This window comes from Ranitomeya variabilis, chromosome 5 (assembly GCF_051348905.1).
Source record: "Ranitomeya variabilis isolate aRanVar5 chromosome 5, aRanVar5.hap1, whole genome shotgun sequence".
In the NCBI taxonomy this organism is placed as follows: domain Eukaryota; kingdom Metazoa; phylum Chordata; class Amphibia; order Anura; family Dendrobatidae; genus Ranitomeya; species Ranitomeya variabilis.
Window position 1 is genome coordinate 269,333,561 of NC_135236.1, and position 21,758 is coordinate 269,355,318.

The 21,758-nt window shown below is 44.9% G+C and overlaps 1 protein-coding gene across 1 annotated transcript in view; it reads right to left on the reverse strand.

Annotated features, from left to right (window-relative positions):
* LOC143775758 (TRPM8 channel-associated factor homolog) overlaps positions 1-21,758 on the reverse strand; it is a 235,378-nt gene that overhangs the window by 187,352 nt on the left and 26,268 nt on the right. The window lies entirely within an intron of this gene.

A 21,758-nucleotide genomic window follows, 5' to 3' on the forward strand; every position in this document is an offset into this window, starting at 1 on the left:
CTTGTATTGGTATCGGGTATCGGTATCGGCGATATCCGATATTTTTTGGATATCGGCCGATCCAATCCGATACCGATACTTTTGAATATCGGAAGGTATCGCTCAACACTAATCATAATGACAACCCAAAACATCCAAATGACCCTGATCAAAAGTTCACATACTGTTTAATATTAATTATTAACTTATACTCAATTCTGTACTGAGCCTCATGGAAGGTTTGGCCGACATTACATATGCTATTCCTGTATATTTAGCTCAGAGTAAAAGTTAACACCATATAGAGAGAACACGTGCTCTATGGGACATATATATCCACGACTCACTGGGGGGCTGTCACTTGTGGGGTTTTTCCTTCATTCTCTGCGGACACACAAGACAGACACAGACTTGAGACAAGATGAACAGCTGGCATGTGAGTGATGACTTCTACCATACTTCATGACAGAGACAGGCGCCATTTACCATTCAGAATCTCAGGAAAGATGGGGAACAAACTTTGATATGGACAAATGTACAATCTCTTTGTAACTATTTCACCTATTTTATGTTTTGCTGCAATGATGCTTTTTGGTGGACAATCCAATAAACCACTACATTTTTTATGAGAAATATCATGACATTTTCTTTAGAGTATTGCATCTGGTAAAGAGCCCTGAATAATTAATTATTCAAAATAAGCATTATTTAACACATACCTTTGTGATTTTGGCCTGATAACATGCTCAGAAGTTGACACAAATGGGTTTGAATGGCTACTAAAGGTAACATCCTCACCTATGACCTGTTTGTTTGTATCAGTGTGTGTGCATAAAAGCTGAGTGAGTTTCTGGTATCCAAACAGACTCTTGCATCTTTCATCCAGTCACTGATGTTTCTGGATTGTGAGTCATGGGGAAAGCATAAGAATTGTCAAGGGCTCTACGGGAAAAGGTAGTTGAACTGTATAAAACAGGAAAGGGATATAAAAAGATATCCAAGGAATTGATAATGCCAGTCAGCAGCGTTCAAACTGTGATTAACAAATGGAAAATCAGGGGCTCTATAAAAACAAAATCACGGTCAGATAGACCAGCAAAAATGTCATCCACAGCTGCCAGAAAAATTGTTTGGGATGCAAAGAAAAACTCACAAATAACATCAGCTGAAATACAGGACTCTCTGAAAACTAGCAGTGTGGCTGTTTCAAGATGCACAAAAAGGAGGCACTTGAAGAAAAATGGGCTGCATGGTGGATTTGCCAGAAGAAAGCCATTACTGCGCAAATGCCACAAATTTTGTCACCTACAATATGCAAAACAGCACAGAGACAAGCTTCAAAAGTTCTGGAACAAGGTAATTTGGAGTAATGAGACTAAAATTGAACTTTTTAGCCAAAGCCATAAACGTTACGTTTGGAGAGAGGTCACTTTTTTTGGAAGTGCATTTGAACAGCAAAGTGGCTTGTTGTTGAAGGGAAATAGAGGAAAAAAAAAAAAAAATCTTTAAATCTTCAGCATAGCGAGTGTGAGCGAGCTGAGTGTGACCTGAGCGTAAGTGTGGACGGCGGTAAGTGTGACTTGTGACTCAGTGACTTTGGAATCAGGGAGTTTCCAAGGGAGGAATTGCTGTTCCAAGTGTTAATTAATACTTTGCATTTATTATAGTGCTTTGGAACAAAGCACTATACTGTTATTCCACCGTGGTAAACTTCTTCTTATTCTTATTATTCAGTCCGCACGTAATGCGGCCCGAACCGCTAAACTCACAGACTCCAGTGAGGTGTCATTTCGAAGCCAGCGTTCCTGAGAGGTGTGCTAAGTATTTTTCGTGTCGATCGGATTTGTAGTTTTTGCGCAATTTGTGTTTGAAAAAAGTCTTTCAATGCGTTTCAATGGAGAAATTTTCCTATACGTTTATAATGGGCTGGTTTCTGAGGCAATTTCTAAAAATAACTGCCACCTGGCTGATTAGCTCATTGATATGCGCAGTCAGACACAGTTACTATGCCAACTCCTATGAAATCTACATCAGCTCACCAGGTCACAAGTTTTGTCAGATAATATCAGCTCTTAAAGTGACAGTACAGCACAATTCCAAACCACTATCCGTAGTCTTATGATTATTAGACTGTGGCCCGATTCTAACTCATCGGGTATTCTAGAATATGCATGTCCACGTAGTATATTGCACAGCCACGCAGTATACAGTGCAGAGCCGTGCAGTACACAGCGCAGAGCCGCGCAGTACACAGCGCAGAGCCGCGCAGTATAAAGCGCAGAGCCGCGCAGTACACAGCGCAGAGCCGCGCAGTACACAGCGCAGAGCCGTGCAGTACACAGCGCAGAGCCGCGCAGTATAAAGCGCAGAGCCGTGCAGTACACAGCGCAGAGCCGCGCAGTACACAGCGCAGAGCCGTGCAGTACACAGCACAGAGCCGCGCAGTATAAAGCGCAGAGCCGTGCAGTACACAGCGCAGAGCCGCGCAGTACACAGCGCAGAGCCGCGCAGTACACAGCGCAGAGCCGCGCAGTATAAAGCGCAGAGCCGCGCAGTACACAGCGCAGAGCCGCGCAGTACACAGCGCAGAGCCGTGCAGTACACAGCGCAGAGCCGCGCAGTTTAAAGCGCAGAGCCGTGCAGTACACAGCGCAGAGCCGCGCAGTACACAGCGCAGAGCCGTGCAGTACACAGCGCAGAGCCGCGCAGTATAAAGCGCAGAGCCGTGCAGTACACAGCGCAGAGCCGCGCAGTACACAGCGCAGAGCCGCGCAGTACACAGCGCAGAGCCGCGCAGTATAAAGCGCAGAGCCGCGCAGTATAAAGCGCAGAGCCGCGCAGTACACAGCGCAGAGCCGCGCAGTACACAGCGCAGAGCCGTGCAGTACACAGCGCAGAGCCGCGCAGTATAAAGCGCAGAGCCGTGCAGTACACAGCGCAGAGCCGCGCAGTACACAGCGCAGAGCCATGCAGTACACAGCGCAGAGCCGCGCAGTATAAAGCGCAGAGCCGTGCAGTACACAGCGCAGAGCCGTGCAGTACACAGCGCAGAGCCGCGCAGTACACAGCGCAGAGCCATGCAGTACACAGCGCAAAGCCGCGCAGTATAAAGCGCAGAGCCGCGCAGTATAAAGCGGAGAGCCGCGCAGTACACAGCGCAGAGCCGAGCAGTACACAGCGCAGAGCCGCGCAGTAGACAGCGCAGAGCCGTGCAGTACAGAGCGCAGAGCCGCACAGTATAAAGCGCAGAGCCGCGCAGTATACCGCGCAGAGCCGTGCAGTACACAGCGCAGAGCCGCGCAGTACACAGCGCAGAGCCGCGCAGTACACAGCGCAGAGCCGCGCAGTACACAGCGCAGAGCCGAGCAGTACACAGCGCAGAGCCGCGCAGTACACAGCGCAGAGCCGCGCAGTACACAGCGCAGAGCCGCGCAGTATACAGCGCAGAGCTGCGCAGTACACAGCGCAGAGCCGCGCAGTACAGAGCGCAGAGCCGCACAGTATAAAGCGCAGAGCCGCGCAGTACACAGCGCAGAGCCGCGCAGTACACAGCGCAGAGCCGCGCAGTACACAGTGCAGAGCCGCGCAGTACACAGCGCAGAGCCACCCAGTATACAGCGCAGAGCCGCGCAGTACGCAGCGTAGAGCCACGCAGTATGCAGCGCAGAGCTGCGCAGTATACAGCGCTGAGCCGCGTAGTATACAGCGCAGAGCCCCGCAGTATACAGTGCAGAGCCCCGCAGTATACAGCGCAGACACGCGCAGTACACAGCACGGACACGCGCAGTACACAGCGCAGAGCCGCGCAGTACACAGCGCAGAGCCGCGTAGTATACAGCGAAGAGCCACGCAGTATATAGCGCAGAGCCGCGCAGTACAAAGCGCAGAGCTGCGCAGAGCTGCGCAGTATACAGCGCAGAGCCGCGCAGTATACAGCGCAGAACGCGCAGTACACAGTGCAGAGCCGCGCAGTACACAGCGCAGAGCCGTGCAGTACACAGCGCAGAGCCGCGCAGTACACAGCGCAGAGCCACGCAGTATACAGCGCAGAGCCGCGTAGTATACAGCGCAGAGCCGCGTAGTATACAGCGCAGAGCCACGCAGTATACAGCACAGAGCCACGCAGTATACAGCGCAGAGCCACGTAGTTATACTGCCCAGTCACGTAGTATATTGTCCAGTCACATAGTATACTGCATATCCCTGTTAAAAAAAAAAAGAATTAAAATAAAAAAGTTACATACTCACCTCCTGGAGCGGCCGGTATCTGATGGTTGTTGCACCTCCTAGAGCGGCCGGTACACGATGCTTGTTGCACCTGGAGTGGCCGGTACCCGATGCTTGTTGCGCGCTCCGGTCCCAAGAGTGCATTGCGGTCTCACGAGATGATGACGTAGCGGTGTTGTGAGACAGAAAGACGGACGTGCCCTTAGATAATTAGATAGTAGATTACCCCGCTCACCAATTCGGAACCCGAGAGGCCCGGCCCACCAAATCGGACCCCGAGGGGCCCGGCCCACCAAATCGGACCCAGAGTGACCCCGCCCCCTAAATCAGACCCAGAGTGACCCCGCCCACCAAATCGGACCCAGAGTGGCTCCGCCCACCAAATCGGACCCAGAGTGACCCCTTCCACCAAATCAGACCCAGAGTGACCCCTTCCACCAAATCGGACCCAGAGTGACCCCTTCCACCAAATCGGGCCCAGAGTGACCCCGCCCACCAAATCGGACCCAGAGTGACCCCACCCACCAAATCGGACCCTGAGGTGCCCAGCCCACCAAATCAGACCCTGAGGTGCCCAGCCCACCAAATCGGACCGAGTGACCCCACCCACCAAATTGGTCCCTAAGGTGCCCCGCCCACCAAATCGGACCCAGAGTGGCTCCGCCCACCGAATCGGACCCAGAGTGGCCGCGCCCACAGAATCGGACCAAAAGTGACCCCGCCCACCGAATCGGACCTAGATTTACCCCGCCCACAAAATCAGACCCAGATTGACCCAACCCACCAAATCGGACCGCCTGAGGGGCACCCAAGTGTGAAAGTCTTGCAGGGGCAGCCCGGGCACCATTCCAAAGCACTATCTGTAGTTCCTTCAGGAAATACCCATCTAGTTTTTATTTAACGTTTCTGTCTGGTGCAATCCCCATTAGGAAATGTGCTCCAAGTGTTAATTAATACTTTGCATTTATTTTTATTTAACGTTTCTGTCTGGTGCAATCCCCATTAGGAAATGTGCTCCACTATTGTTAATGCCATCCAGTGCACATCTTGCCACATGTATGCAGTCCTTGATCAGCCGGTCGAGGGTGCATACTGCTGTGCGAGATGTGAGCACGTTGTGCATTTGGAAACCCAGATACTGGATCTAAATGTGCAGCTGGCAACACTGAGATCCATAGACAATATGGAGAGGAGTCTTCTGCTCACAGAGCAGACGCTCAATGGGATAGATGAGGAGGGGGATGGTAGGATGGAGCTGCAGGACAGTGAGGCAGTTAGCTGGGTGACAGTTAGGAAGCGGGGTAGAGGGAAGAGTGCCAGGGAGACTAGTCCTGATCTTTCACACCCCAATAAGTTTGCTAAGTTGGCAGATGAGGGGGGTGCCAGTACAGGGGTAGCACTGCTGCAGCCAGGCATGTCCTCTGAAAGCCGGAGGAGTGACTGCTCCAGTAAGGAAGGAAATAGGAGAGCAGGGCAGGCCAGACAGGTGCTGGTAGTGGGGGACTCAATTATTAGGGGAACAGATAGGGCAATCTGTCACAAAGACAGGGATCGTCGAACGGTGTGCTGCCTACCTGGCGCTCGAGTCCGACACATCGCTGATCGGGTGGACAGATTACTGGGAGGGGCTGGTGAGGACCCAGCGGTCATGGTGCACATTGGCACAAATGACAAAGTTAGAGGTAGGTGGAAGGTCCTTAAAGATGATTTCAGGGAATTAGGCTGCAAGCTGAAAGCAAGGACCTCCAACGTGGTATTTTCCAAAATACTGCCTGTACCACGTGCCACGCCAGAGAGGCAACGGGAGATTAGGGAGGTTAATAAGTGGCTCAAGAATTGGTGTAGGAAGGAGGGGTTTGGGTTCCTGCAGAACTGGGCCGACTTCTCAGTTGGCTAAAGGCTCTACGCTAGGGATGGGCTGCACCTCAATGGGGAAGGTGCAGCTGTGCTGGGGGAGAAAATGGTTAGAAGGTTGGAGGAGTGTTTAAACTAGGGAATGGGGGGAGGGTATTCATTTTATAGGTGGGGAAGATAATGCAGATAGAGACCTGGGCAAAAATAAGGAAGTTGGGGGTGGCGGAGGCATGGGGGGTGGGGTTAGAACAGTTAGTAATTTAAGAAAGAATAGATGTACAGAGAGGAACATCAAGTGCATGTATACTAATGCCAGAAGCCTCGCCAACAAAATGGATGAATTAGAACTAATGTTGTTGGAACATAATTATGACATGGTGGGGATATCTGAAACATGGCTGGATGAGAGCCATGACTGGGCTGTTAACTTGCAGGGCTATAGCCTTTTCAGAAATGACCGTACAGATAAGCGAGAGGGTGGGGTGTGTCTGTTTGTAAAATCGACCTTAAAACCCATCCTGCGTGATAATATAGGTGAATCTAATGAAAATGTAGAGTCCCTGTGGGTGGAGATAAGGGGAGGGGGAAAAATAATAAATTACTGATAGGGGTTTGTTATAAATCTCCAAAAATAATGGAAGCAATGGAGAATATCCTTGTAACGCAAATAGATGAAGCTGCGACTCAAGGAGAAGTCATTATTATGGGGGACTTCAACTACCCTGAAATAGATTGGGGAACAGAAACCTGCAGTTCCAGTAAAGGTAATCGGTTTTTGACAACTATGAGAGACAATTACCTTTCACAACTGGTTCAGGACCCAACAAGAAGGGGGGCACTGCTAGACCTAATATTAACCAACAGGCCAGACCGCATATCAAATATAAGGGTTGGGGGTCACTTGGGGAATAGTGATCACAAAATAATAAGTTTTCATGTCTCCTTTAATAAGATGTGTAGTAGAGGGGTGACAAGGACACTAAACTTCAGGAGGGCAAATTTCCAACGGATGAGAGAGGATCTTGGTGCAATTAACTGGGACGACATCCTGAGACATAAAAGTACACAAAGAAAATGGGAGACATTTATTAGCATCCTGGATAGGACCTGTGCACAGTATATACCGTATGGGAATAAACATACTAGAAATAGGAGGAAACCAATATGGCTAAATAAAGCTGTAAGGGGCGCAATAAGTGACAAAAAGAAAGCATTTAGAGAATTAAAGGAAGTAGGTAGTGAGGAGGCATTAAATAAATAAAAAAAATTAAATAAATTATGTAAAAAACAAATCAAGGCAGCAAAGATTGAGACAGAGAGACTCATTGCTAGAGAGAGCAAAAATAACCCCAAAATATTCTTTAACTACATAAATAGTAAGAAACTAAAAAATGATAGTGTTGGCCCCCTTAAAAATAGTCTGGGTGAAATGGTGGATGAGGATGAGGAAAAAGCCAATATGCTAAATGACTTTTTTTCATCAGTATTTACAAAAGAAAATCCCATGGCAGCCAATATGACTAGTGATAATAATTCCCAATTTAATGTTACCTGCTTAACCCAGCAGGAAGTACGCGGCGTCTAAAAATCACAAAAATTGACAAATCTCCGGGCCCGGATGGGATACACCCCCGAGTACTGCAGGAATTAAGTACAGTCATTGATAGACCATTATTTTTAATCTTTAAAGAGTCCATAATAACAGGGTCTGTACCACAGGACTGGCGTATAGCAAATGTGGTGCCAATATTCAAAAAGGGGACAAAAACTGAACTCGGAAATTATAGGCCAGTAAGTTTAACCTCTACTGTGGGTAAAATCCTGGAGGGCATTCTAAGGGATGCTATACGAGTATCTGAAGAGGAATAACCTCATGACCCAGTATCAGCACGGGTTTACTAGGGACCGATCATGTCAGACTAATTTGATCAGCTTCTATGAAGAGGTAAGTTCCGGTCTGGTCCAAGGGAACCCAGTAGATGTAGTGTATATGGACTTTTCAAAAGCTTTTGATACGGTGCCACACAAAAGGTTGATACATAAAATGAGAATAATGGGGATAGGGGAAAATATGTGCAAGTGGGTTGAGAGTTGGCTCAGGGATAGGAAACAAAGGGTGGTTATTAATGGAGCACACTCGGACTGGGTCACGGTTAGTAGTGGGGTACCACAGGGGTCAGTATTGGGCCCTCTTCTTTTTAACATATTTATTAATGACCTTGTAGGGGGCATTCAGAGTAGAATTTCAATATTTGCAGATGACACTAAACTCTGCAGGGTAATCAATACAGGGGAGGACAATTTTATATTACAGGCTGATTTATGTAAACTAGAAGCTTGGGCTGATAAATGGCAAATGAGCTTTAATGGGGATAAATGTAAGGTCATGCACTTGGGTAGAAGTAATAAGATGTATAACTATGTGCTTAATTCTAAAACTCTGGGCAAAACCGTCAATGAAAAAGACCTGGGTGTATGGGTGGATGACAAACTCATATTCAGTGGCCAGTGTCAGGCAGCTGCTACAAAGGCAAATAAAATAATGGGATGCATTAAAAGAGGCATAGATGCTCATGAGGAGAACATCATTTTACCTCTATACAAGTCACTAGTGCGACCACACTTAGAATACTGTGCACAGTTCTGGTCTCCGGTGTATAAGAAAGACATAGCTGAACTGGAGCGGGTGCAGAGAAGAGCAACCAAGGTTATTAGAGGACTGGGGGGTCTGCCATACCAAGATAGGTTATTACACTTGGGGCTATTTAGTTTGGAAAAACGAAGACTAAGGGGTGATCTTATGTTAATGTATAAATATATGAGGGGACAATACAAAGACCTTTCTGCTGATCTTTTTAATCATAGACCGGTGACAGGGACAAGGGGGCATCCTCTACGTCTGGAGGAAAAAAGGTTTAAGCATAATAACAGACGCGGATTCTTTACTGTAAGAGCAGTGAGACTATGGAACTCTCTGCCGTATGATGTTGTAATGAGTGACTCATTGCTTCAATTTAAAAGGGGACTGGATACCTTTCTGGAAAAGTATAATATTACAGGGTATATATATTAGAATCCTTGATAAGGCGTTGATCCAGGGAACTAGTCTGATTGCCGTATGTGGGGTCGGGAAGGAATTTTTTTCCCCATGATGGAGCTTACTCTTACCACATGGGGTTTTTTTGCCTTCCCCTGGATCAACATGTTAGGGCATGCTAGGCTATGGGTTGAACTAGATGGACTTAAAGTCTTCCTTCAACCTTAATAACTATGTAACTATGTAACTATGTAACAAGGCCTATGATGAAAGGAACACCATTCCTACTACTGTAAAGTACAGAGGTGGATCGTTGATGTTTGGGGGATATGTGAGCTACAAAGGCAAGGGAAACTTTGTCAAAGTTGAAGGAAAGAAGAATACAGTGTGACATAACAACGATCCAAAACATAAGGCCAAGTCGACCTGTCATTGGATACAGCAGAACAGAGTGAAGGTTCTGGAGTGGCCATTTTAGTCTCTGACCTCAGTATCATTGAGCCACTCTGAGGAGATCTCAAGGTCGCTATTCATTCTAGACAGCCCAGGAATTTACAAGAACTGGAGGCTTTTTGCCAAGAAGAGTGGGCAGCTTTACCATCTGAGAAAATAAAGAACCTCATCCACAACTACCACATGCTGTCATTGATGTTTGAGGGGGCAATACATGGTATTAAGAAATGGGGTATATGAACTTTTGATCCGGGTCATTTGGATGTTTTGGTTTGTCATTATGATTTAATGAGACACAAAATGACTTAAGGAAAAATAGAATCCTGTTTCTGATCACTGTACCATACAACGCTGAACAGAATGGTGTAGAAAGGAACCGGACACTTTGTGAAAGTGGAAGAAGTACCCTATTTGATACAGATTTGCCAACAACAAGGTATTGAGGTATTGAGGTGAAGCAATCATAAGAGCTTGCTATCTTCAAAACAGACAACGGGGTAAAGCTACTGAGAAATTTCCATTTGAGCAATGGAACAGCAAGAAGCCTGAACTACAACACATGAGAATATTTGGAAGTAAAGTATTTGTATAAAGAAAAACATACCAAGTGTGAATTTCATGCAAAAGAGGGTAACCTGGTGGGCTACAGTGAAACCCAAACAGGATATTGAATTCTGCACCCAGAAACAAACAAGGTCACAATAAGCAAAGATGTAATGATTGATTAGACCTTTGTGAAGCTCAAGTTTCATCATATCATATCATGTCTTAAGCAATCGGCAAGAGCATGAAACATCAAAATTAGTGTTGAGCATTCCGATACCGCAAGTATCGGGTATCGGCCGATACTTGCGGGTATCGGAATTCCGATACCGAGATCCGATACTTTTGTGGTATCGGGTATCGGTATCGAAACAACATTAATGTGTAAAATACAACATTAATGTGTAAAATAAAGAATTAAAATAAAAAATATTGCTATACTCACCTCTCTGACGCAGCCTGGACCTCACCGAGGGAACCGGCAGCGTTGTTTGCTTAAAATGCGCGCGTTTCCTGCCTCCCGACGTCACGGCTTCTGATTGGTCGCGTGCCGCCCATGTGGCCGCGACGCGACCAATCACAGCAAGCCGTGACGTAATTTTGAGGTCCTGGAAGCTTAATTCTAGGCATTCAGGATTTTAAAATTACGTTCCGGCTTGTGATTGGTCGCATCGCGGTCACATGGGCGACGCGACCAATCACAAGCCGTGACGTCACGGGAGGCAGGACACGCGCGCATTTTAAAATTACTTCACGGCTTGTGATTGGTTGCGTGCCGCCCATGTGGCCGTGACGCGACCAATCACAGCAAGCCGTGACGTAATTTCAGGTCCTGAATGCCTATTTCTGCATTCAGGACCTGAAATTACGTCACGGCTTGCTGTGATTGGTCGCGTCGCGGCCACATGGGCGGCACGCAACCAATCACAAGCCGTGATGTAATTTTAAAATGCGCGCGTGTCCTGCCTCCCGTGACGTCACGGCTTGTGATTGGTCGCGTCGCCCATGTGACCGCGACGCGACCAATCACAAGCCGGAACGTAATTTTAAAATCCTGAATGCCTAGAATTAGGCTTCCAGGACCTCAAAATTACGTCACGGCTTGCTGTGATTGGTCGCGTCGCGGCCACATGGGCGGCACGCGACCAATCAGAAGCCGTGACGTCGCGGGAGGCAGGAAACGCGCGCATTTTAAGCAAACAACGCTGCCGGTTCCCTCGGTGAGGTCCAGGCTGCGTCAGAGAGGTGAGTATAGCAATATTTTTTATTTTAATTCTTTATTTTACACATTAATATGGATCCCAGGGCCTGAAGGAGAGTTTCCTCTCCTTCAGACCCTGGGAACCATCAGGAATACCGTCCGATACTTGAGTCCCATTGACTTGTATTGGTATCGGGTATCGGTATCGGATTAGATCCGATACTTTGCCGGTATCGGACGATACTTTCCGATACTGATACTTTCAAGTATCGGACGGTATCGCTCAACACTAATCAAAATGACAAACTCTTGTTGGAAGATGGATTTAAAAGAGGTCAAGCAGATCCATGTTTATACACAAAATGTACAGACGGAAGTGGATGCATATTCTTATACTAGACTGTGGCCCGATTCTAATGCATCGGGTATTCTAGAATATGCATGTCCCCGTAGTATGTGATTCGCGGCAGACTGTGCCCGTCGCTGATTGGTCGAGGCAACCTTTATGACATCATCGTCGCCATGGCAACCATTATGACATCATCGTCGCCATGCTGTGCCCATCTCTGATTGGTCGAGGCCGCCCGACAAACCGTCGACCACTCCATATAAGGTATGGTCTACAAACCGCCAACCACTCCATATAAGGTATGGTCTACAAACCGCCGACCACTCCATATAAGGTATGGTCTACAAACCGCCGACCACTCCATATAAGGTATCCTGTTTGTAGACCATACCTTATATGGAGTGATTTCCAGGACAGACAGACAGACAGACAGACAGACAGACAGAAAGACAGACAGACAGACAGACAGACAGACAGACAGACGGAAAAACCCTTAGACAATTATATATATAGATGTGGAAGATGTGATTATGGTTCATCGAGAGGAAACAGAAATTGCAAAGATGACAAATTCTGAATCATATTTAGAATTGAGAGTCCTCAGTGGTTGATACCTTTTAATGGCTAACTGAAAAGATGGTAACAAATTGCAAGCTTTCGAGACTACATATGTCTCTTCATCAGGCAAAGACTAAAACAAATTCTGAAGAATCACATATTTATGGACAACATAGTTTGACCATGTGGGGTCATCACAACAGAGACCCTAATCACAGGACAATAAAACAATCCTTATCTAAGAATTGGCCCAATATTTATGGACATAACTGTTTATCACCCATGGTAATTCTGCTTCATGTCACCTGGCTTATCCATGTTTATTTTCCCCTCTCCTTTTTTTTTTTTTCTATACTATGTTGTGCATAAATATGTGATTCTTCAGAATTTGTTTTAGTCTTTGCCTGATGAAGAGACGTATGTAGTTTCGAAAGCTTGCAATTTGTTACCATCTTTTCAGTTAGCCATTAAAAGGTATCAACCACTGAGGACTCTCAATTCTAAATATTTTTCTATCTACTGGCTAACACGGTACCAAGATATATTTCTTTCCTGTATCAAAATTCTGAATCAGCATTTTGAAATTAAGGACTTTGGAAATGTGACATATTATGTCCAAAGAGAAGATGGAAGATTTCTTCTAGACCAAAGTGCAAAAATCAACTCAATTCTAAATCGGTTTGGAATGTCAGAAGCCAAAGGTATATAGACCCCAATGGAATCATCCTACTTAAAGTTGGAAGGAGAACATGATCTGTTACCTAAAAATGAGAAATACAGACAGGCAGTGGGGGCACTTCTATACAAAGAAACTATGACTCGATTGGATATGGCAGCAACAATTGGAATTCTCTGTAGATATATGGAAAATCTACTCCAAAAAACTGGAATGCCATTAAGAGTTCTTCAATATTTGAAAGAGACTCAAGACATAAATTTAAGGATATCTGAAACAGGAGATCTAAAACTCACAGGCTATGTGGACGCAGACTGGGGTGATGGCTTAATTGATTGTAAATAGTGAGGAGCGAATATACTCGTTACTCGAGATTTCTCGAGCACACTCGGGTGTCCTCCGAGTATTTTTCAGTGCTCGGAGATTTAGTTTTTATTGCCGCAGCTGAATGATTTACATCTGTTAGCCAGCATAAGTATATGTGGGGGTGGCCTGGTTGCTAGGGAATCCCCACATGTACTTATGCTGGCTGACAGATGTAAATCATTCAGCTGCAGCAATAAAAACTAAATCTCCGAGCACTGAAAAATACTTGGAGGACCCCCGAGCGTGCTCGAGAAATCTCGAGTATTGAGTATATTCACTCATCACAAATTGTAAATCAATAAGCGGCTATTTGTTCCAGCTTGGAGAACGTTCATTTTCTTGGTCTTGCAGACAGAAGTGTCTGTAGCCTTGTCATCTACAGAAGCAGAATGTATGTATGCAAATCGTATGTGTGAGGTCACATGACGACTACTCACTCAAATTGCTTAAGCTGTGTGTAGTAGGGAGAATTAAAGTGAATTTTGCTCCAGGTGCAGGAAAACCTAGATTTGCTTTTGACCTTTGTTATTTATTGAATACTACTGGAATACTATAATTTTATTTATATAGTGCCAACATATTCCATAAAACTTTACATTTCTCCAATTGTTGACTTTTTTTACACTCCCTTTGATTGTAAAGTATTAATATTTTAATTAAAAACATTTTATACCAATAAAAAAAGTTAATACTTGAAAATAATTTTAACCCCTTCATGGCATCCATCATGCATGTACGGCGCATTGCGGAAGCAAGTGTATGGAGCGGGCTTACATACCAAGCCTGCCCCATACTCAGCAGGTGGTGACTGTGTATTACAGCTAGAACATGCCCCTAACAATCATGGGTGGAGCAGTGCTCGGCTCGCGATTGTTAACTTCCTAAATATTGCTGGCAATCTCTGACAGCGGCATTTAAAACATGCCGATGTGCACGTGCGTCATTTTCTCTGTCCATCAGCGCATCCGTGACGTGACGGCGGGTTGTCATGACAGCCAGGGAGGAGCTAATGATCCCTGTTCTTGTCATTATGGAGCTCCTTTGAGACCCTGCCTGTAGTCGGGCTTCAAAGGAGACAGTGATTTCTGTTATATGCAGCGATGCTGTTGCATCACTGTATATAGCACAAATGATCGTACAATCACATCTCCAAGTCCCCTAAGAAGGCTAACGATAACAGAAAAAAATTAATAAAAAAAAACATATGAAAAAAAAATCTAAGTTTAAATCACCCCTTTTTCACCCCATTGAAAAAAAAATTCACATGTGGTAGCCCCATATATTGCTCCGTACAGTATTATGGGCACTACACAGTGCTCTATATAGAATAACGAGTTCCATATATTGCTCCATACAGTATTATGCGCACTACATAGTGCTCCATCTATATATATAATTGTCTAAGGGTTTTTCTGTCTGTCTATCTGTCCTGGAAATCCCGCATCTCTGATTGGTCGAGGCCGCCAGGCCTCGACCAATCAGCGACGGGCACAGCATGGCGACGATGATGTCATAAAGCTTGCCTCGACCAATCAGCGATGGGCACAGTCTGCCGCGAATTCGCCTCGACCAATCAGCGACGGGCACAGTATCGACGTAGATGTCATAATGGTTGCCATGGCGACGATGATGTCATAAAGGTTGCCTCGACCAATCAGCGACGGGCACAGTCTGCCATGAATTCTGGAATCATCATTGTCCATATACTACGGGGACATGCATATTCTAGAATACCCGATGCGTTAGAATCGGGCCACAATCTAGTACACAATAATGAGCCCCATATATTGCTCCATACAGTATTATTGGCACCACATAGTGCTCCATACAGAATAATGAGCCCCATATATTTCTCCATACAGTATAATGAGCCCCATATATTGCTCCATACATTATTATGGACACCATATAATGCTCCATACAGTATTATTGGCACAACATAGCGCTCCATACAGTATAATGAGCCCCATATATTGCTCCATGCATTATTATGGGCACAACATAGTGCTTCATACAGAATAATGAGCCCCATATATTGCTCCATACAGCATTATGGGCACCACATAGCGCTCCATACAGAATAATAAGCCCTATATATTGCTCCACACAGTATTATGGGCACCACATAGTGCTCCATACAGAAAAATGAGCCCCATATATTGCTCCATACAGTATAATGAGCCCCATATATTGCTCCATACATTATTATGGGCACCAAATAATGCTCCATACAGTATTTTGGGCATCACATAATGCTTCATGCAGAATAATGAGCCCCATATGTTGCTCCATACAGTATTATGGGCACCATATAGTGCTCCATACAGAAAAATGAGCCCCATATATTGTTCCATACAGTATTATGGGCACCACATAGTGCTCCATACAGAATAATGAGCCCCATATATTGCTCCATACAGTATAATGAGCCCCATATATTGCTCCATACATTATTATGGGCACCAAATAATGCTCCATACAGTATTTTGGGCATCACATAATGCTTCATGCAGAATAATGAGCCCAATATGTTGCTCCATACAGAATAATGAGCCCCCATATATTTCTCCATACAGTATAATGAGCCCCATATATTGCTCCATACATTATTATGGACACCATACAATGCTCCATACAGTATTATGGGCACCACATAGTGCTCTATATAGAATACTGAGTCTCATATATTACTCCATACAGTATTATGCGCACTACATAATGCTCCATACAGAATAATGAGCCCCATATGTTGCTCCATACAGTATTATGGGCACCATATAGTGCTCCATACAGAAAAATGAGCCCCATATATTGTTCCATACAGTATTATGGGCACCACATAGTGCTCCATACAGAATAATGAGCCCCATATATTGCTCCATACAGTATAATGAGCCCCATATATTGCTCCATACATTATTATGGGCACCAAATAATGCTCCATACAGTATTTTGGGCATCACATAATGCTTCATGCAGAATAATGAGCCCAATATGTTGCTCCATACAGAATAATGAGCCCCCATATATTTCTCCATACAGTATAATGAGCCCCATATATTGCTCCATACATTATTATGGACACCATACAATGCTCCATACAGTATTATGGGCACCACATAGTGCTCTATATAGAATACTGAGTCTCATATATTACTCCATACAGTATTATGCGCACTACATAATGCTCCATACAGAATAATGAGCCCCATATATTGCTACATACAGTATTATGGTCACCACATAGTGCTCCACATATTATAATGAGCCCCATATATTGCTCCATACAGTTTTATGGGCACCACATAGTGCTTCATACAGAATAATGAGCCACATATAATGCTCCAAACAGTATATTGAGACCCATATAATGCTCCATACATAATGAGAGCCATATATTGCTCCATACATAATGAGCCCCATATATTTCTCCATACATAATGAGAACCATATAATGCTCCATACAGTATATAATGTGCCCCATATATTGCTCCATAACAAATAGGTCCCTTATAATGCTCCATATAGTTTATGATGGCTCCATATAATGGTACAGTATATGATGGGCCCCATATATTGCTCCAAAGAGAATGGGCCCCATATAATGCTCCATTCAGTATATAGAAAACCAAATGATTACCTTTAACAAATATGACGCATATATATTAAATCTATTTAACCATCAGTGGCAAACACATGCAGCGTCTATAATAGCGGAGAATATATATATATGTTCAACGCTATATACTTGAACTCATATAAAAGAAAAAATGCGTATACTGAACATTTAATGAAATAGTCTTTATTATCAATAACACACGGGGGATATGATCCCCATAGCATACATAGTACAAAAAACAAAAAGAGACACACGCCTGGTAGCCATATGTGCGTGTTAATGGTGAGCCAACAGAAAGATTAGTGGCACCCCTCTGAGTGTATATCAATATCAAAGGCAAAAGAATCTGTAACTACACAACCATATGTTGAATGTAAGTAGTAATGGCCAAACCAACAATACTAGGATGCAGGTAATAGATAGAAACAAATCATACTAACGTCATATTGTAATAAATAGGAGCCGCTATAACACGGATCATTAAGTACCAGCACACAGGTTGGCGGCAGTTGACAATCATATAAGCCAGACAATAATGAAAATATCTTACCCACACACTCAGAAGATGGTGCCACGACCCCTACGCGCGTTTCGGCAGCGTGCCTTCCCCCTGACGAAGGCACGCTGCCGAAACGCGCGTAGGGGTCGTGGCACCATCTTCTGAGTGTGTGGGTAAGATATTTTCATTATTGTCTGGCTTATATGATTGTTAACTGCCGCCAACCTGTGTGCTGGTACTTAATGATCCGTGTTATAGCGGCTCCTATTTATTACAATATGACGTTAGTATGATTTGTTTCTATCTATTACCTGCATCCTAGTATTGTTGGTTTGGTCATTACTACTTACATTCAACATATGGTTGTTTAGTTACAGATTCTTTTGCCTTTGATATTGATATACACTCAGAGGGGTGCCACTAATCTTTCTGTTGGCTCACCATTAACACGCACATATGGCTACCAGGCGTGTGTCTCTTTTTGTTTTTTGTACTATGTATGCTATGGGGATCATATCCCACGTGTGTTATTGATAATAAAGACTATTTCATTAAATGTTCAGTATACGCATTTTTTCTTTTATATGAGTCCATTCAGTATATGATGGGCCCCATATAATGCTCCAGTATATGATGGGCCCCATATATTAATCCAAACAGAATGGGCCCCTTAAAATGCTGCATATATAATGGGCCCCATATGATGCTTCATATATAATGGGCCCCATATGATGCTCCAGTATATGATGGGCCCATGTAATGTTCCATATATAATGGGCCCCATATGATGCTCCAGTATATAATGGGCCCCATATATTGCTCCAAACATGAAAAAACAAAAATGAAATACTCACCTCTCCTCGCTAGCCGCTGCTCTGCTCCAGACTCCTCAGCGTCTGTGTCTTCCAGCTCTCTGCACTGTGACTGTTCAGAGCAGAGGGCCCACACTAGTGACATCATTGCGCCCTCTGACCTGACACAGTCAGAAGACACGGAAGATGCCGTAGCGGAGGAGCTGGGAGAGGTAAGTATCGCAAGTGCCAAGACCCTGAGCAAGCAAGAAGCATTTCAGTTCCATAGCAGAGAAATGTTCTGTTATGGATCCGAAACGTTGCGAAATGGGCCAATAAATAAACAAAAAAAAAAAATATATACAGTGTATACAGTATATATATATATATATATATATATATATATATATATATACTATATATATATACAGTACAGACCAAAAGTTTGGACACACCTCATTTAAAAATTTCTCTGTATTTTCATGACTATTAAAATTGTAAATTCACACTGAAGGCATCAAAACTATGAATTAACACATGTGGAATTATATACTTAACAAAAAAGTGTGAAACAACTGAAAATATGTCTTATATTCTAGGTTCTTCAAAGTAGCCACCTTTTGATTTGATGACTGCTTTGCACACTGTTGGCATACTCTTGATGAGCTTCAAGAGGTAGTCACCGGAAATGGTTTTCACTTCACAGGTGTGCCCTGTCAGGTTTAATAAGTGGGATTTCTTGCCTTATAAATGGGGTTGGGACCTTCAGTTGTGTTGAGCAGAAGTCTGGTGGATACACAGCTGATAGTCCTACTGAATAGACTATTAGAATTTGTAATATGTCAAGAAAAAAAGCAGCTAAGTAAAGAAAAACGAGTGGCCATCATTACTTTAAGAAATAAAGGTCAGTCAGTCTGAAAAATTGGGAAAACTTTGAAAGTGTCCCCAAGTGCAGTTGCAAAAACCATCAAGCGCTACAAAGAAACTGGCTCACAAGAGGACCGCCCCAGGAAAGGAAGAGCAGAGTCACCAAGCGTCACCTCTGCTTCTGAGTTTAAGTTTATCTGAGTCACCAGCCTCAGAAATCGCAGGTTAACAGCAGCTCTGATTAGAGACCAGGTCAATGCCACACAGAATTGTAGCAGCAGACACATCTCTACAACAACTGTTAAGTGGAGGCTTTGTGCAGTGTTATGATCTTTAATGGCTGAGGATCACAGAATGAACGAGCTAAGTTACTGAACATAGAACAAGCTCTAGGGAGGTGGTAACTGGACTGACCGCAAAACCTGATCCTAACCAAACACACTGAAGGTAGCTGGTGAACGTGCCTAAATTCCTGGACGTCTCGACGCAGCCTGAGAAACTAGCTACCGCTATAGAGAAAGTAAGACCTCACTTGCCTCAGAGAAATGACCCCAAAGAGATAGGAAGCCCCCAACAAATAATAAAGGTGAGGTAAGGGGAAAATACAAAACGTAGAAATGAAAACAGATTCAGCAAATGAGGCCCACTAATACTAGATAGCAGAAGACAGGCAGGGAACTGTGCGGTCAGTAAAAAACCCTATTCAAAATATCCACGCTGAGAATTCAAGAACCCCCACACCAACTAACGGTGTGAGGGGAGAAACTCAGCCCCCTAGAGCTACCAGCAAGCTAGGAAATCACATATTAGCAAGCTGGACAAGGACAAATAAATAACCAAGAAACATATTGAACACTGATGAGCAAAAAATAACCAAACAGAAAACTTAGCTTCTCTTGAAGAGACTGATAGCGAAGGAATTCAGGAGAGATCAAAATAGCACTGAATACATCGACAGCAGGCAACAACTGATAGTCCAGGTGAGCTAAATAGGAAACCAGCTAACAGATAACGAGACAGCTGATCCGGCCTCAGACCTGCAGAATGGCACAAAGACCCACCAGAGGGAGCCCAAAGACAGCAATCACACAGTACCACTTGTGACCACAAGAGGGAGCCCCAAAACAGAGTTCACAACAGTACCCCCCCCCTTGAGGAGGGGTCACGGAACCCTCATCAAAACCCCCAGGGCGATCAGGGTGAGCAACATGGAAGGCATGAACCAAATCGGCCGCATGAACATCAGAGGCGACAACCCAGGAATTATCCTCCTGACCATAGCCCTTCCACTTAACCAAATACTGAAGCCTCCGTCTAGAAATACGAGAATCCAAGATCTTCTCCACCACGTACTCCAATTCGCCCTCAACCAGCACCGGGGCAGGGGGCTCAACAGAAGGAACCACAGGCACCACATACCTCCGCAACAAAGACCTATGGAACACGTTATGAATGGCAAACGACGCTGGGAGGTCCTGACGAAATGACACGGGGTTAAGGATTTCCAAAATCTTATAAAGACCGATGAAGCGAGGCTTGAATTTAGGAGAGGAGACCTTCATAGGAACATACCGAGAAGACAGCCATACCAAATCCCCAACATGAAGTCGGGGACCCACACCGCGACGGCGGTTGGCAAAGCGCTGAGCCTTCTCCTGTGACAACTTCAAATTGTCCACCACATGGTTCCAAATCTGCTGCAACCTATCCACCACAGAATCCACCCCAGGACAGTCAGAAGGCTCAACCTGACCCGAGGAAAAACGAGGATGAAAACCAGAATTGCAGAAAAAAGGCGAAACCAAAGTAGCAGAACTAGCCCGATTATTAAGGGCAAACTCGGTCAATGGCAAAAAAGTCACCCAATCATCCTGATCAGCAGAAACAAAACATCTTAAATAAGTTTCCAAGGTCTGATTAGTTCGCTCGGTTTGGCCATTCGTCTGAGGATGGAAGGCCGACGAAAAAGACAAATCAATGCCCATCTTAGCACAAAAGATCCGCCAAAATCTGGACACGAACTGGGATCCTCTGTCAGACACAATATTTTCAGGGATGCCGTGCAAGCAGACCACATTCTGAAAAAATAGAGGAACCAAATCGGAGGAGGAAGGCAACTTAGGCAAGGGCACCAAATGGACCATTTTGGAAAAGCGATCACACACCACCCAGATGACAGACATTCTCTGAGAGACTGGAAGATCCGAAATAAAATCCATGGAAATGTGCGTCCAAGGCCTCTTCGGGACAGGCAAAGGCAAAAGCAAACCGCTGGCACGAGAACAGCAAGGCTTAGCCCGAGCACAAATCCCACAGGACTGCACACAGGAACGCACATCCCGCGACAAGGAAGGCCACCAAAAGGACCTAGCCACCAAATCTCTGGTACCAAAAATCCCAGGATGGCCTGCCAACACTGAAGAATGAACCTCGGAAATAACTCTGCTGGTCCATCTATCTGGGACAAACAGTCTCTCTGGTGGGCAACGGTCAGGTCTATCCGCCTGAAATTTCTGCAGCACTCGTCGCAAATCTGGGGAAATGGCAGACAAAGTCACTCCCTCTCTGAGGATACCAGCCGGCTCTGAAACTCCCGGAGAGTCAGGCACAAAACTCTTAGAAAGAGCATCAGCCTTCACGTTCTTCGAACCAGGCAGGTACGAGACCACGAAATCGAAACGGGAGAAAAACAACGACCAACGAGCCTGTCTAGGATTCAGCCGCTTGGCAGACTCGAGA